Source organism: Alligator mississippiensis, chromosome 3 (assembly GCF_030867095.1).
Source record: "Alligator mississippiensis isolate rAllMis1 chromosome 3, rAllMis1, whole genome shotgun sequence".
In the NCBI taxonomy this organism is placed as follows: Eukaryota; Metazoa; Chordata; order Crocodylia; family Alligatoridae; genus Alligator; species Alligator mississippiensis.
This window is the reverse complement of record NC_081826.1, coordinates 152,473,494-152,489,775: the sequence shown is the minus strand read 5'-3', so window position 1 is coordinate 152,489,775 and position 16,282 is coordinate 152,473,494.

Sequence of the window (16,282 nt, the reverse complement as noted above, 5' to 3'; positions counted from 1 at the left end):
AAATCTGAAACTATATAGTCAACTATTTTGAAACTGGTAAGAGCAGCATTCATAATAATTCAAGAATCCTTTCCAAAATGTTATTTACAAGGATGAACATTTTATGGTGCAGAAACATTAATTGCTTTGTGCTATCAACTAAGCACTGCAGTACTTCCCATATTTATGATTTTACAGTAAATTCTGAGCCTGGATATGTCTCTTAGGGCGCATCTACATGTCACATTTAATGCATATTAGCCCGATTTAAAGCACATTAACGGTGTGCATCTACATATTTGCACCTTTAATGCACTTTAAAAATGGTGAATTTAGGTTAATCATGCCTAAGTCTGATACCTGCAAAAGCCGGTATCAAATTTAGGCACGATTAATTGACGTGCATTAACGCACATGTAGACACATTAAAGTGCATTAGCAGAGTGACTTTAGTGCTGGGTTTGCCCTGCCCCAGGGCTCCTGGCTGGCTGCCTCTCCTACCCCCAGCGATGGGCTGCTCTCTGGCAGCCCCTAGCTGCAGGCTATAAAAGCCTGCAGCCACTTTGTGCCTTGGCACACCCTGCACAGAAACCTGGATAGAAATGCTGGACTGTGCAGGAGCCCAGCAGCCCCTGTGTGCCCCCGGAGAGGACCCAGGCAGCCTCTGCCTGTCCTGTCCCCTAGCTGAAGTTGCTCCTTGGCCGCAGGTGAGTGTTGCAAAGGGCTGCAGCCTGCTGCATCCCTTGCCCAAACCCAAAATTCCCCCCATGGCTGCTGGCCCTGCTCTCTGTGGCAGCCCGGCTAATACCTGCTCCCTGCTGCTCTTCACCCCCAGCTCTATCTCTTTGCAGGCACTGTGGTGAAGTGCCTCTGCTCCGTGGCTCTCAGTCCCTGCTCATGCCCCTGTCCAAGGTACGGCTGGAAGTTGTCCAGGGCTGGCATCGTAGGGACTACCACACAGGGGCCCAGAGAGCCAGCACAGGGAGCATGTCCAGCACATCATCCCCATTGATCCCCAGCCCTGCCCACATACCCAGGCCCATCCTGAGCACCTGGGCCCCCAACTGAACCTGGGAGGAGGTGTGCCACCTTGTTGGGCTCTGGGGCAGGGCCAGCATCCAGAGGCAGTTAGCATGGGGCATGTGCTCAAATGCCCACATTTATGAAGCCATATCAGGTGGGATGTGTGAGTGAGGCCACTCCAAGTCAACATGGCAGTGGTGTGTGAAGATCAAGGTCTTGCGGGCACGGTGGGTGCCCATGACTGTATTCAGTCGTCAGTCTGGTCATTCCCAGAAGACCATGTCTTTCATGTGGGAGCTAACTCGCATTTTGGCACCTTAGGAGACATGCCTCACCCCTGTAAGTGCCACCAGCAGGGGAGGCCTGCCCTCACCACACCCCACTATGTCATTAGAGGATGGGACAGGGACCGCTGGCCTTCAGCACCCTGCCCCCCTCAAGCCTCCCCCTGCTCGCCAGCTGTTGTATCCACTGGCAGTTTGAGGAGTCGTGCCCAGTGGCTGCCTTGCCATTGGCCCAGCCCATCATCCCACCATGAGGAGCAGCTGGCCATATCACTGCCAGCTCCTCCCTGCAGGATGGGGGGCCCTGGCTGCGCTCCAGCCTGCTGCACACTGTAGGCCATGGTCACCAGATGCCATTGCTGATGGGGAGCCCCACACTGAGCCTCCAGGCTCACCAGCCCTGGACATGTGGTAAGTCCTGCACTGGGGGAGGGCCCTCCTGCCCCAGCCCTGCCCCTGGCCCTAGCCTTTTCCTCCACACCCTGCCTGGCCTGGCCACACTCCCCCCGAACCCAGGGTCCCCACCCCCTGCAGCACGCAGGGGGGCAGGACACAGTTCCAAACTTTATTGAGCAGCTCATGTCCCCATAGCTGGGCAGGAGTCCTGGAGTGGGAGGCTGTCCAGGATGTCACAGGCCTCTCACATGCTGAGGAAGACATTGATGCTGGTAGTGATGTCCTCCTCAGCAGTGGGGGGCAGGGACATGTAGCACTGCAACAGGTAGCCCTCCAGGCAACAGCAGAAGTTGCAGGGCAGCCTGGGCTTACCCCCTGCTCCACTGTGGCTCAAGGTCCCTAAACAGGAGCTCAGGTGTGTCTGGAGCACCAACAGGATCAGCAGCAGCAGGGTGTAGTGGCTCAGGCACCCTTCCACCTGCACAAACAGCTCATCACACACTGCCCAGGCCACACACAGCAGGGACACACTCAGGGTGCAGAAGTGCCATGGCAGGGGCTGGCCCTGTGGTGCCTCCCTGGAGAGGCCCCCTGCAGGGAGGGTGGGGGTGGGTGTGTGGCCAGCCCTTTGCCCCATTTGTCCAGGAGCCCTGCATGCCCCAATCCCAGGTACCATGGGCTGGGTGGTAGTACAGCAGAGTGGCTGGCCTGCAGGGAGAAAGGGAGAAAAGCAGGGTCTGGAGCTGCGACAACAGGTGCTACCAGCAGCCTGGCCTGGCCCACCCTAGGGAGGGGGCAGGGAAGGCAGGCTGCTTCCGGTCAGCACCCAGCAGCATGCTGGCCCCAGGGGAGCAAGTGGGGCCAGGGGGCTTGGCCAGTGACAGCCTGGGCCCAGCCCTACCTGGACAGCTTACCATGGTCCCTGAGCACCCACACACAGCCGACCTTCTATCTGAAACTGGGCAGACAACACAAACTCACAACACAAAAGGCTTTTGTCTCTTGCCTCCTCAGGGCCAACATCTAGACATAGGGAAGAGGCCACAGGGCCCTGTGGGAATGCCACCTTAGGGTTGCTGCCACCTGCCACTGTAGCCACCCAGATACACCAGCTGCATCAGCAGTGCACCAGGAACTGGACCCTCCTGCTCCCGCGGCTGGAGGTGGTGGTGGAGAACTCAGCAGTCTGGGAGCAGGCACAGGAGGTGTGGGAGCTGGTCTGGTGGTGGGAAGATATCACCTGGGAGACCGCCTATGAGGAAGCATGGGACTGGGTGCAGTGGGAGCACTGGGTCCAGCTGGAAGCTCTGGAGCAGTGCCACAGAGTTGAGCCACTCCAGGAGCAACTGTCCAGCCAGGGCCTCCCAGTGGAGGCCACATCCATGCCACCCCATGCCTGGCCCTGGCCTCTGCCCCATAAGGCCCCTGGGTCTCACCAGATGGCTTGCAGTAGCCCCCCACCTGGGCCTCAGGGGAACGCCTCCACTGCCTCTGGCCCACAGAATTCCCTGGCATTTCCTGAGGCCCCCAGACCCACAAGGGAACTGTCCACAGCCAGGGTGCTGGCTGCCTGCCACCGGGCTCTGTGCCCTGGGTGCCCCACCCCACAGCCCCCCACTCTGGGACTCAGACAAAGACTGAGACTTTTACATAGTTTTCAGCTTGGGAAAAGTGTTTTTTATTAGTGAGTGGGAAGGGTGGTAGAGGGGCTGTGTGTGTTGGGGAGGGAGGAGAGAGAGGAATCTGTTTCTTGAGGGTGGAGGTGGGGGATGGGATGGGGGGGTGTTTTCATTGCAAATGTGCATGTCCTGGAGTGGTGCTGGGAGGGTGGGCAGGGGGTAGGGAGTGTGTGGGTAGCAGGGCAGGCTGGTGTTGGTGGGGATGGCCAGGTGCATCTCCATGTCTGGGCACTCTGGATGGGGATGGAGCTGGAGCAACAGGCCTTCAAAGGTGGCCTGAGTCATCTGGAACATGCCAACCCACTGATCACCATCCCATTCCTGCATCATGATGCATTGCCACCAGTCCCGGCTGGCACGGCTGGCCCAGAGGCTCTGAGGATAGTGGGACAGGAGGGTGACAGCGGTCCCAGTGGTGGTGTCCTGGAGCCTGTGGTCACCATGGCTGGCAGTAGCAGCTGCATGGCAGTGGGGGTCCCAGAAGGCCATGTGCCAGTTGTCCAGTAGGCAGGTGGAGTGGGTGGGGGAGTTGGGTGGTGCAAGGTATCTGAGCACCAGGTGCTTGGAAAGGTGGTGGGTGAGCAGGACAGCTGCGGCAGCCCGGAGGAGTGGGGGACCTCGTCCCTGGGCATCAGGGCCAGGAGCTGGGGCAGCTAGGGCTGAGAAGTGCAGCCGTGGCAGAAGGAGAGGTGGCACATGTGGCCTGTGTCTCTGTTATGCTGCTTCTCTGACACAGGAAGCACCTGCCGAGGGGTCACAGTGTGGAGGGTGTGCTTTTAAGATGGCTGCTTTGGCAGCCAGCTCTGGCTTCAGCATGACTGCCAAGTACTGGCAGCCATGTGGCCAGAGGCTGAAGGTCCCCCCAGTGGCCACAGGGGCACATGGCAGGGCTGGAGTAATTTGGGACTAAAGTTAGTTCCAAGTCCCAACACGTGTAGACACCTGCCAAAAAATGCTTAATGAGCATTTTCGTAATGCACATTAAATTTAAGTGTGCTTAAATTCATGTATAGACACACCCTCACGGTTGTAACTGATAGCATATTTGGTGCAAACTAGACAAATCTGCTTTCTAAGCTGAACCAAAAAAGGCACAGAACAATTGTGTACACCTATTGCACATTTAAGGATCACTCCATTGCAATGCTGATCCTTGGCCACCAAAACAAACATCTCAGCATGTCTTGGGGGCAACTAGTGTCTATAGGATTCCTCAGGGCAATGAAAAGTGCCCATTGGCTGGTTGGCAGGTTGGATGTGGGTCAGGCTACCTTTGTGGACTGCTGATTTTGCGACCCAATTTGGGATTACGGCCTACAGTTTGGAAACTACTGCTCTGCAGCCTTGGCTGATGAAGTCTTTCACAGGCTGTTTGGATGCCTGCGAGGAATTTTTCAGCTACTACCTCAGCCATTGCTGAACGGCTGTAGAGTGTGCTTTTGAGTGCTTCGAGGACCACTGAATGTCAGCGGCCACTATGTGACTTGAGTCATAATCTCTGCCTGTGTCCTGAATAACATATCTGAGGTGAAGGACAACACTATTCCAGAGCCACAAGCAGCGGACCTAGAATGCTCCACAGATCCCATGGGTGTTGCCATGGCAAGTGAGCCGCCTCTGGAGATCAACTATGAGCACTGCTTCTACTGGAGGCTCTGGCAAGCCATTTCACAAGACTCTGGCAGGAGGGGCAGAGCAGTGCCGTGGTGGAAGGGGAGCTTGGAATGTGCATGTCCTTTGTACTATTAAACCGTTGACATGTATTGAGGGTTGTGGTATCTGTTTCCCTGAACCATTATGCTGTTTAATCCTAGTAAATGTTGTTTCCTGCTAAACTCTTGAAAGCTGCTGAAAGCTGCTGTGGTCACTATGCCAGTCCTGGTGGTGCAGGGAGAGCTGCAAGCTTTGGGATGACATGTTGTGTACCATGGGTACTGGATTGGGTGGGGGTTGGGCTCCTGACCTGGAACAGAGCCCGGCAGGTGGGCCATTTGAGAAACTGGTGCTGTATTCCTTTTCAGTAGGGGGATGCCCGGTGGTTGGTGGGAAGATAGCTAGGTAGAGAGGTGGTTGTTGGTAGTGAGTTTAAGAAGCCTTGGGGAGCGTGGAATGGAAGTGGGATGGGATCAATAGTATCTAGGCTGGCTGTGTACTATAGTCCGTGTGGGGTGGGAGGAGAGGAGTGTTCCTGGCTTGGAACAGGGCCCAGGGGATGGTTGTTAGGCAGATGGTTGCTGATTTGGAAGATGTGAAACAAAGCCAGGCAGCTTTCTTCATACCCAGATGAACAAGGAGAATCACAGGTCTCATTTAAAAGTGGTGTGGCAGGGCACTTGGGGTATCTGCCACTTTGAGAGGTCAGGCAGCCTGCGAAGCCACTGGCAGGTGTGGGCCAGAGCTGATTGGGAGCTAGCTGGCCCAGGGAGCTGTCAGATGAGGCTAAGCCTGATGAAGTGAGTCACCCAGTGCTGGAGGGAGTCACCTGGCTGCAGAGGAGGGCTGGGCTTAGAGCAGATATAAGCCCAGGACCTGAGAGAAACCAGGGAGTAAGAACTTGGACCCTGATGAGTGAGCATCACCTCAGCAGGAGCGCTGCAGCTCTGGAGCACCAGCACAGAGAGGACAGCTGAAGCAGTCTGGAGGGTCAGGTAGGAGCTAAGGAGGTTCCTAGGGACCCAGGGTGAGGCCCAGGTCAGCCCAGAGGCCTAGGCCAAGAGCCTAAGAGACCGTGGACCCAAGAGTGCGTGTGGGCTGGTAGGCTGGAGAACTGACCCCAGCACAATCTTGCTGGCCTGCTAACAGGGTCAGGGCCCAGAGAAGGGCTGGAGGCTGGAGGCAGCCACAGCAGGAGACTGCTGGAGCCAGAGAGGGGCCCAGAGCTCTCAGCTGGCCTGAGTCAGGGCCAGGGACTAGGAGAAGCCAAAAGTACAGGTCTGGCCACAGCCAGAAAGGTTGGGGAATCAGGGTCGTGCAGCCCAGAATTAAGATGGCCAAGCCAGGGCTGTCTGAAGAATAGAACGGCCCCGGTGACAACGTGGCAGAGATGATCCAGAGAATCTCACTGGCCTGGCAATGAGGCTGGGGCCCAGGGAGGGGCCAAAGGGCAGAGGCAGCCACAGCAGGAGACTACCAGAGCCAGAGAGGGACCACTGGCCCAAGGCAGGGCCAGGGCCTGGGATAGGTCAGAGGTCTAGGTAGGGCCACTGCCAGAGAAGAAAGGGTCAGAGAAACTGAGGCTCAGAATGTGGATGGCTGGGACAGAGTCATCAGGTGTAGACAAGGGTCCAAGACAGTGCCAAGACAAGGGAGCCCAGAGATAGGAGAGCCAGGGCTAAAGGTAGCCTGAAAGAAGGGGAGAGCTGAGCCCAGAAGGGAGCTGCATGAGAGCCAGTGAGATCAGGGCTCAGAAAGAGAGCGAGCTAGGGCCAACGGACCCCAAAGGGGTGACATCAGAAAGAGCTTGCAGCCAGGGACCCATCCAGGGACCAAGGAAGAGTAGGACTCAATGGTCCAGAGGCCCAGAGTGGGGCCTAGAGAGAGTGACAATAGAGGGGGCCCAGAGGCCCAGACAGGGGCTGGGGCAGACCAGGACCAGAAGGGTTCTGAAGCCCAAGAAGGGGCTCAGACCGAGTGCAACTGGAAGAGTCCAGCAACCCCAGTGAGTGACCAGGAATAATGTAGCGGGACTGGAAGGGTCTAGCAGCTCAGTGAGGGGCTGGGAATAGTGAGGCCCAATGAGAGGCCACATGAGAGACCAAGGGGTCCAGCAGCCCAGAGAAGGGTCAAGAGTGAGACCGGGGGGGGTTGGTAGCCTAGACAAGGACTGACCAAGAGGCTGAGAGTCTGAGGACTCATGAAGGAGCCAAGTAAGGGACCAAGGGATTTGGCAGTCCAGAGGGGAGTTAATGTGTGTGTGTGTGTGCTGTTTACTTGCTGAACGAGTTAGTAGTCACGTCTGCAAAGGTTCACACTGTGGTTACTCAGAAATAGGCTGAAAATGGCCAAGACTGGCCTCAGGATACATCACCACTGAAGCCAGGTCACTGCCAGCACCTTGCCTTGAGTTGGTTCTTGGCCACTACCATGCTAACTAAGCATGAGGTGGTCCATCTCCTACACTTTGGGTAATAAAACTTGGAGAATGTTTAATTCTTGGTTGACCACACGTATCCTTACATATATTTTCTGTACATATGCAGCTAATAGATTTACAAATATTATACATATAATTTGAATTACTGCAATCATGACTATTGGATATATACACAACTAGTGGTTGGAGACCAACTTAACCACCTTTCCCACTAACTGAAATGGCTAATGTCTTTAATAACGGTGGAGGCTGGTATCAGTTTTTGTTTGTTATGTTTTATAATTAGCTTCAGGTGATCTGAGGAATGTTTGAAGGGTTTTAGTTTTTGTCATATATTGGAAAAACCTGTAATTTGTTGCAAAAGTTCATTAGATGGTCCTATATTGATAGGAGTTAGATGTGAATTAAAAGTTAGTTGAACTTCTCAATGTTCCTTCACGATTCTTGTAACTGAATGGAACTCCATCTACTCAAATCATACCAGTCTCTGTTCTGTTCAGGCAATATATTCCCACTTGCAGTGGGCACATCTCTCTGTTTATGCTTACATCACTTAGGAGAGAATGAAAACACACCTTCCCTTCCCCATGATATTAGATTTCTTGTTTACTTCCCTATTTTCCCTCTAAGGTACACTCTGTTTGGCTTTCCCAGCAATTTTCATTTAAGTATTGTCACTGACCAGGTTAACCTTTTCCTCCTCCAGGGTTTTAATGGCAGAATGATAGATCTACTGGAGCCCATGTATTGTGTTTTTCTTTATTACCCACTTGGGTTGATATTCAGGTTCTATAACTATTTAATTTACTAGTACACTGATAGAGACTACTGGATATACTTTTTCCCTTCTTCTGGTGTTACTGTAGTAATAAAACATTGATCTGGGTCACAGCCCTTTACAAATACCTTCCACCAGTCTTGTTGGTTTCTTGCAAATTAGAAAGAGAATTATTATCCTAGTAATTTAAAACTAGTGCTACTTGTCCAAAACCAATGAACAGAACTATTTCTTTGATTACCTCTCGGAGAGACTCTTGTGTTTGCATGCAAGCTAGAGCCCAGCCTGTTTGGCTGCTAAGTTGTTTAATAGCCATTACTTCCTTTCCTATTTTGGATAAACTTGAAGAACTACACCAGTCATTAAATCTATTTCGTATGGTTAAGGGCTTGCAGGCCAAGCCCTATGAGGAGAGACTGGGGCACCTGGACCTCTTCAGCCTCCGCAAGAGAAGGTTGAGCGGCGACCTTGTGGCTGCCTATAAGTTCATCACGGGGGTACAGAAGGGAATTGGTGAGGTTTTATTCACCAAGGCACCCCCGGGGATTACAGGAAACAATGGCCACAAGCTAGCAGACAGCAGATTTAGACTAGACATTAGGAAGAACTTCTTCACAGTTACAGTGGCCAAGGTCTGGAATGGGCTCCCAAGGGAGGTGGCGCTCTCCCCTACCCTGGGGGTCTTCAAGAGGAGGTTAGATAAGCATCTAGCTGGGGTCACCTGAACCCAGCACTCTTTCCTGCCTATGCAGGGGGCTGGACTCGATGATCTATCGAGGTCCCTTCTGACCCTAGCATCTATGAATCTATGAATCACCATATCATTTAGTGTTGACAATCCATTGTTTATGTTTGCCTACATTTTCCCTAATTTGCTCATTTCATTTCCCATTGCTGCAGCTTTGTTAACTAAAATTTCAATATCCATGGGGTTTAAGGTCCCCAGGCCCGTTCCTGCTCCTCCCGAGACTGTGGCTAAGTGATCTTGTCTTCCTCTGTTGTTTTCCATCCTCCACCCCCGCCATCCTCCCCGCCACGTTTACTACCCTCCTGAGCACCTTTTTTCCCACTGATTAAAAAATCATTAATAGGTTGGACAAACCTGCTACAGTTTTTATAAATCTGACTAATATTTAAACCATTTAAGGGTATAACTCATGTTATTGCCTTCAGTATTGTATTTTAATTGCTGTAGCTTTACCATAAATTTTAATTTGCAATGGATTTCCAGGGATTATTGTACTACAGGGTGCAGGATCTGGTGTTGTAGGTATTTGGATGGTGGCTGTAGAATGTGTAGTAATTTTGTATTTAGGAAACTAGCCTCCATGCAATTTGCCATGACTCTGTATGATTAAACTTTATTATTAAGGTGCGTGTATATAATATTTTCTCTTGTACTAGAGAAAGCATGGAAGGGTACATCTAACCAAAAATAAAACTGTATTGCTGTGACTTGGACCACTGGGCACCCTGTATGGGAAAGGGATTGACTGCAATAGTCATTGTCATTTATTGACAACCATGCATATGCATCTCTTTTTGCCCACCATAAAGGTTCAGTTTTCCAGTGTTTATAGAGATTTTTCCCAGTCATACTTCCTGATTTTTGTAATTGTGTTCCACTCCCTTCTGCTACTAGCCAATCTCTGGGTTTGTGTTTTGTTATACTGGAGATCATTTGTATTCCATGTTTTCCATGCAGCAATGATCCACATTAACCACTATAGAAAGCATTATTAACTTTGTTTTTACCTTTTGTGTCTGAAAAGAAACAAAACAGGACAAAACACTTCTCACTTGTTAGATGAGTTGTCTCCTTTCCATGCTTTCAGTTGTGATGACAGCACACAAAGGACATTGTTTAATGTTTTCACGGGGAAGAAAGTGTTTTGTTGGTGGTGGAAGGGATCTGTTTGTTGGGGAGGGGGGGTCTGTTTGATGTGAAGGGAATAAAAAGTTGCTCTTCTGAGATGTGTCTACAGTGCTCTGGCTCCACTGGTGGGTGTGCAGCTCTCCTAGGGCCTCAGCAGGGGGTGGCTCATTGTCCCAAGTTTGCTGTATGATGTGCAGCTACCAGTCCTTGTTGGCCTAGTGGGCCCAGACCTGGCAGGGTTGGAGGCTCAGGAGGGTGATGGCAGCCCCGGTGGTGGCATCCTAGAGCCTGGAGCCTATTGTCAGCATCCCTGCTGGGGTTCGGCCAGGCAGATGGTGTTGAGGTGGCAGGTGCACGGCTGTAGCCCTGGGATGGTGCACTGTGGGCAGGCAGGTGGTGACTGAACGTGGGGGAGCCAGGAGGGACTAGACGGCTGTGGGCGAGCTGGTGGTTGGTGACGCAGGCCAGCAGGGCCAGCACAGTAGCCAGCAGGAGTGCAGGACTCTTGGCAACTACAGCCATAGCATGGCACTTCCTGGGTGGCAGAAGTGGGAGCAGATTGGAAACAAATCTGCTTCCGCTTTCCTGCATGTGTAGCAGTGTGCCTAGAACTGTTTACTCGCGAGTAAACTGGTGCTGTATCAAATGCACATGTAGATGTGCCCACAGGGATGTACAGTGTGCCCAAACTATTGGGTAGTAATTTGTTTATGAACTTCATTAATGTGTTGCACTAACTGACTTACCCACTTATCTGTTAAGATTAGGATTGCCATTCATCAGGAACTGGGGAAATCCAGGCCTCTGGCATTCACATGTATCTTCCAGTCATTGCCATGTGGAGACTTACTCCATGTGACACCAAGCTGGGGGGAGTAGTAGATATGCTAGACAATAGGGCTACGATTTAGAGTGACTTAGACAAATTGGAGGACTGGGCCAAAAGAAATCTCATGCAGTTCAACAAAGACAAGTGTAAAGTCCTGCACTTAGGATGGAACAATCCCATGCACCAATACAGGCTGGGGGCTGACTGTCTGGGCAGCAGCTCTGCAGAAAAGGACCTGGGGGTTACAGTGGACAATAAGCTGAATTTAAGCCAGTAGTGTGCCCTTGTTGCAAAGAAGGCTGACAGCATACTGGGTTGCACTGGTAGGTGTGTTGCTAGTAGGTCAAGAGAGGTCATTATTCTCCTCTGTTCAGCACTGGTGAGGCCACATGTGGAGTAGTGTATTCAGTTTTGGGCCCCCTACTACAGAAAGGAAATGGACAAATTGGAGAGAGTCCAGTGGAGGGCAACAAAAATGGTTCGTGGGCTGGGGCACATGACTTACAAGGAAAGACTGAGGGAACTGGGCTTATTTAGTCTAGAGCAGAGAAGACTGAGAAGGGGTTTAATAGCAGCTTTCAACTACTTAAAGGGGGTAATCTAGTTAGAGATGGTCCTGCTTTGAATAGGGGGTTGGATGAGATGATCTTCTGAGGTCCCTTCCAACTGTAACTTTCTATGATTCTGTGATAGCAGGTATGTGTGCACACTTTTCCACCAATTGCACAATATGCTTAAATACCTTAGTATGTGTTACTGGCTTTCCTTCAGTAGTTTTCATTTCTCTAGCTCCTCACTCTGGAAACCATGTGACTAATGCCTGACAGATCCCATCACTGTCTGAGTAAATTTTGAGTGGTTGTTCTGGATAGGTATTTTGTAAGGTGGCAATTACAGCTACAACTTCTACATATTGATTAGAGTGGGCTGCACATTGTCCTGAGAGAGATGTTTCTATACAAGGGTCCATTAGGCTATAAACCTGTGTAGAAGTGGCTGTTGTCATAGTAATTGGACCCATCTGTAAACCAAATCTGTGTTTTTTCACTTGTCAAAGTCTCTTTTACAGGCTTTCCTTCCACAAAATGGGTTTGCCTGGGTGCTTGTGGAGTGGGTAGAGAGCATTCATGTGGTTCTCCCCTCATATAGCAGCCCATATGCTTAAGGGGAGGGTCCTCGAGAACAACATTTCTCAATCTGTGGGTTCTGACCCAAAAGTGGGTCACAGGAATATATGAAAGGGTCACGAACAAACTTTTAAAAATAGATTCTTCTTTAAAGGTGAAAAATGTGGGAAACCATGGCTGTTCCCTTGCAGGCTGGCAGAGTACTGCGCTCCAGAGCAGGTGTGGCATGGGCATTCCCTGGGGACAAGTGGCAGTGGCACAAGGTGTGCCGCTGCTATTTGTCCCTGGGGAAATGCACCTACCCACTCATCTGGACATACTCTATTAGTTTATACAGGAGAAAAACCCAGTTGAAAAACAATCCTGGTGATTCTCCTACTCTTTTGGTCATTTTTGAAAGGTAAGAGGAAACGCGTCTTTTCCAAGGACTGCACATGCACTTTGTTTATATCTTTTTTGTTGCCCATGTTTAATTGTGTCCTGGAGTTCCTCCCAATAACCGGGTGGCAAACAGCTACACAACACCTGGATCAGATCTCTAATTGTGAGCCCCACCAATTGCCTTTTTGTATCCTGCTTTAAAAGCCAATCTGTTACATTTTCCTGATTTTAATTTGGTCCATAGAATTAACCAGGGCTACTAGCTGATTAGGTTCCAGTGGTGTTTCCTCTCTAATCTCTCTTGTGACTGGATTTTGGCTTTCAGGATCAGTAGTTTCAGTTTTAACTCATGTTGGAGCCATGGGGGCTGGTTTTACATTGCTTTCCCCTTCTGGGCTATACCAGTCCTATTCACAATCATATTCAGTGTATTGATCAGGATCATCTTCCTTACTTCCTGTGGAAGTGACAGCAGCCACTATTCCCTGTTTAGCTTGAAGCTGCTCTTCTAACTGCCTAATTTTTTACTTTACACTATTTATGATCTCCCTGCTCATATGGGCTTGTTTAGCTGCCCTGAGTATGGTCCTAACAGCTGGTTCACTGTCTTGCAGTTTGGAGTTCACATTTTTGAGCTTGACACTTAAGTGACTGCTAGTAGCTTACTTGTCGATCAGCAACTTGGAGATGAACTCCATCCATTAAAACCCTGCTTTCCAGGTTTAAAACCTGTGCTCATAATTGCTTTCAGACATCCTCTTGGGCTTTTAACTGTGCTGCAAAATCGTGATACTCCTTCTCTAAAGTTTGTGCTTTTTCAGATGTCCCCTTTGCAACTGTGGGGGCCGAGGGGGGATCGAGGATCAGGAGTCCTTGAGAACGCTAGCTGGGGTTGCGGCTGTGATCCCGTGATGGGCAGATGGGTACTCTCTATCACCGGAGCAGAATTAGGCACAGATGAGACACGTATCAATTGGAAAAACAGAGGTAGCTTTACTTACACTGTAGAGTCGTATGCAGCGCAGGCAATCGTAGTTGCAACAATTCTATTCTCTAATGGTTAATCGAGGAGCTCTTGTAGACTGGGTAGCTTGGGTCTAACTCGGGAATGTAACATGGAGGATACGTCGCGAGGCTTCGCTGACAGGGAGTCGTTGGCAGGTGATCAAGCTGCCGGAGTTCCACTCCAGGGGGAATCGCGGAGTTCTCCAACTAGGGCGGAAACGCCCCATATCTTTTATACAGCTAGCGAGCCAATTGCCAGCCGCCACGTGGGAATAATTTAACATCGGCCAATTGTGTTATGCAAATCTGCGTTTCCTCGGCGGGAACTCTATCCACGCCGCAACTCTTCACCATGCTGAGACTTCCCCTGCCTTACCGTGCCTTGTGCTGGAAAGTTCCACTGTGTCGAGGCACTGATCCAAATCAGCTCTGACAGCAACCGTGCACAGTCCTTGAAGGAAAGCTGCCTTCTTCCTACATTTTCCCATTTTTTTAATTCTTTTTAATCCACCCATCCCTTTCTTCATAGAGGGTCCTCCAGGGGTTGAGGTGTCAAATGTACCCCGTTTTCATACTGTCCCCCCATATCAGATAACCTCTTGTTTGAGATGGTCCTCCATTCCCTCTTAATCAGGTAGGGTATGAACACTACCCATGCCGGATGACTAACTTTTATCAATGGGGCAAAACTCAAGTTGCAAACCTGAGGCCTCACTTATCAAACAGCGCCCCCCAACAAAATAAAACAAAACAAAAAAAGAAAGAAAAAGAAAAAGTGCAAACAAATTTCTACCACACAGCAGAGAGAGAGGCTGCTAAACAGGTGGGGGTCCTGTGCAGCTGCCTCCTGGCAAGAGTGAGTGGAGAGGAACCTTTGTCCCTGCTACCCCATCAGTGCACAGTCCCCACATGACAGTCCTGGCTGGGATCTGACAGGGGGCCTGCCTCCCGCCCTACACCTCATATGATTTCCCTTCTCTCCCGGTTAGGGTGCTCCTTCCCCCTCTGGCATCTCTGTGCTCTCAGGGATCGCATCATTTTGGGCAAGGGAGCTCTGGCAAGGGAGATTTTCTAGCCCAAGTACCTTGAACTGGCCCAGGGATGACAAAATGGCCACAGGAAGGGAACAAAGATCCTGGTGCCGCATGCTCTGAGGTCCTTAGCTCCAGGGTGGGAGAAAAGTGGTGCTGTGCATGACAGACTCTCATTCTTTGTCTTAGGCAGAACTTGGCTCAAATCTATGCCAAAGCCTCACCCTGTCCTGCCCTACCCCAGAAGGGCAGGGGTAAGCTGGGCTGACACAGCTACCAGACCAGTGTTTCATGTTGTTGCAGTGAAAAGGCAGGAAATATGCTGCAGGGCTTTTAGCTGAATTGAGAGGCCAATGGAACTAAGTGCCAGAGGGAGAAGTCATGAGTGCACACCTCCCCAAAGCAGCCCATATGCATTCATATGCAGACACATGTAACAAGAAGTCCCCTTTTTGCCTGCCCCAATACAATAAAGCCCCCTCTCAACATAGCAAAGGTTTCTTGCCTGCACTGCCAGCAAGTATTAGGGTATTTATCTTTCTTCTGCTTTTTCTTCCTTACTTGCTTCTCTTCTTTCTTTTCACTATAAGGATAAGGATATAGAATTATTTAGGTATTCTATAAAATTGATGTTTATGAAATTAGATTTGATAAGGGCTTATATAGATATAGTATTGTGCATCTGTATTTCTTCACATTGTATTTTGTATTCTATTTATTATATGTGCCATGGCATTTCACCTTTTATATGCTATATTTTATCATTTTAAACTTTGTAATGAATATATTTTATTTTTAGAAGTAAGTTGTGTTGTAACAATATGGGGAAGGGCAGGAATCAAACTACGGTTTCTCTTTATCGGGCTGATTTTTGAATGAATGATTGAGTGCGTAAGGACAGTGGCTAACTACAATAATGAGTTAACGAGCAACAATTAACACTTAGGAAAGTGCAGACTAACAAGAGGAAAGAATCAATTCAGAGCGGGGAACTCCCTAAAACTTCACTGTACATGCAACAATCTACCTGATTTGAGTTAATCAATGCCAGAGACCAACTCTTAAGAGTGAATTCTAGGGGTGTGTAAAATAGGCCGTATTTGATTCAGATTTGGATTCAGCCTGAACTGGGGACAGCGATTCGATTAGTTGATTCAGATCACTGTCCCAATGTGATTCAGCCGAATCTGAAGATGTGATGCTGATTTGGAGAATCAGCAGTTCAGCCATAGACACAGCTTTATATCTTTTTTCTACATACCTTGAGTTACCAGGCATAGCTTGTGAATGCAGCAATGGTGGGGTATATGGAGGGTCCCAGAGGAGCACGGGGAGGCCCCCTGCATGCTCAGTCGTGAACCTGGAAGTGGACCAGAAGTACTTCCAGTTCACTTCTGGGTCTGCCATTGAGCATGCAGGGGCCCCCCTGTGCTCCCCCTGTGGTGATCCTTCAATCATGCTAAGACATAATATGCATGTAATAAAAGTAGTGCACACTATTGAAGGCCTTAAGTTGTCTACAGTGATATGGTATAGCATTTGTTTGACCAAAGTTCATAGATTCATAGATTGTGGAGCTGGAAGGGACCACAATGGATCATCGTGTCTGACACCCTGCCCCTGGCAGGAAAGAGAACCGAGGTCAGATGACCCCAGCCAGGTGACTATCTAGGCTCCTCTTGAAGACCTCCAAGCTAGGTGATAGCACCACCTCTCTTGGAAGCCCATTCCAGATCCTGGCCACCCTTACTGTGAAAAATGTCTTCCTAATATCTAACCTAAATCCACTCTCAACTAATTT